Source organism: Thermobia domestica, chromosome 2 (genome assembly GCF_964235325.1).
Source record: "Thermobia domestica chromosome 2, izTheDome1.hap1.1, whole genome shotgun sequence".
NCBI classification, from domain to species: Eukaryota; Metazoa; Arthropoda; class Insecta; order Zygentoma; family Lepismatidae; genus Thermobia; species Thermobia domestica.
The window spans coordinates 304328367-304330462 of NC_137455.1; positions in this window are offsets into that span (position 1 = coordinate 304328367).

Genomic DNA, 2096 nt, shown 5'->3' on the forward strand with positions numbered 1-2096 from the left:
TCATTCATACCAGTAGAGGTGCGGTGACTCAGTGGTAGAGCGTTCACCTCTGCTGTATGGAGTCCCTAGTTCAAATCCCGCGAAAATAGTTTTGTAATGGGCAAATTCATGCTCAGGATACTCCAATTTTCTCCCAAACTTTCATTCCTTTCTCATCGTCACTGTCTCCTTTAGCCTAACCGGCATAATCGTGGGACGTAAAACTAAAGATTTCATTTGCACCAGTGTTAGTCAATCTCATCAAAGATATAATAATCTCCAAATTTTATGCCACAGAAGGGAACGAAAAACAAAAAGCATTCGTAAACCTGTACTATTTCATAACGTAATGAATCATCAAGACCATATTTTTAGTAATTTTAAAGAATCATCATGACCTCTGATCCAATACTCCCAATTCAATGACGTCATAGCCTGGCCAATGTACCTCTGATTCATTCGCTATGGTCCATGGGGAACCCAAATTGGATTATTAAGAGTGCGGTCAAGTCAGGCCCTTACTACTCGCAGCCATATTGGGGGTCACAAACACAGCGTTACACGACGCCAGATCCTACGTCACTAACTATTTGAAGGGATGTCTCCAGCACCGAATAACTATTGAACATATATTTATGAATATTTACTGTTTACCTAGAAAAGTGAACATTAGTAATGTGTCCTTTAACATCACATCATTAGATTATATTATTCACACTGAGAAAGTGGAAGCAATGGCGGTGTTCCTTATTGTTGACACATTTTAATGAATAGAAACGTATGTAATGTGTACTAAGCATCTATAATCTTTTGCACAAAAACAAGGACGCTTTTGAAAACTGCTAAGAGTGCCCAATTCAATCTGAAAATAAGGACATTAATAAAACATGGAAACCGACGTTGTAATCGGACTTCCCAAAAAGCTCGATTACAGCATTCTTGCCGTAGTCATGTTGGCCATGCTATTCAGCCTTTGAAAAAATATTTTTAATTGATTATTCAGAATTGCCAATAAACAGGCGAATAAATTATAGGAAAACTGTGCATAATTTGTACTATCAATGCAAAGACATAACGTTTGCTCTCAAATTGTGAGATTCTGCTAGCACACCAAGCAGAAAGAACACGCACATTTTTCCAAGAATAAGGCTACGCCACTGTTATCCTGAAATCTAACTTCCCACGATAATTTCTATGAATAAACTTTGCTGTGTAAGTGTCTTGTGAATGAAATTAAGATTATTATTTTAATATAAAACAGGCTTTGCTCCAGATCTGCAGAACTTTGCGTATATAATAATAGTTGATTAATCCACAGTTGTTGGAAACATGTGGATACGAAATGAATGTGTAGCAAAGGGTTGATTCCTGTAAAATATTTGAAAATCCCTCGCCGATCTCTTTCGCTGTGGAAAGAACATTCTGGCTTTTCCTCGCAATTTGGAAAAATTGTATTGCTAATGAATATAACATTTATACTACTTTTTGTATTACTCACCTGCAATATCATCTTTTCCTCGAACAATTCTCATCCGCCGTTGTAAAGCTCGAAAATCATAGTTAATTGTCGTTCGTGAATAAGTACCAGGCTCTGCACTTTCTGGTGAACTGTAAAGCAAATTACTCCTGCACATTACAAAGTGTGGAAAGGAACATTTTACTTGTATTATATTCTTAAGTACAACGCGACACACAAAACATAAATTCATTTTTAGAGGATACGATCAATTGTCAATATAGATTATAATCATATATTACAAATACACTTGATTCATTAGATCATTTTCTCTAATTGGTTATTTTGGTGTGGCTTTGTGTGTAGTTTATTGTTCGTCTCTACAACAAAGTTAATGAAACTAAGACCTCCGAACAACCGCAATATTTGTAATTTCAATATTCTAAAGTTGATAATTAAACTAGAAACACCTTTCATCCGAGGCGCGTACACGAGCCATCATATTAGGGTATGATACTTCTATTGTGCTGGACCAATACAATTTGAATTCTGCAGTAAAATTAAGTTAAATTGCTGATTTCGAAGACCTGTTTGTGCCGAAAATCTAGCAGACAGAGAAAGAGTACACTGAGAAATAAGATTGTAAATAGAAATGAATAGC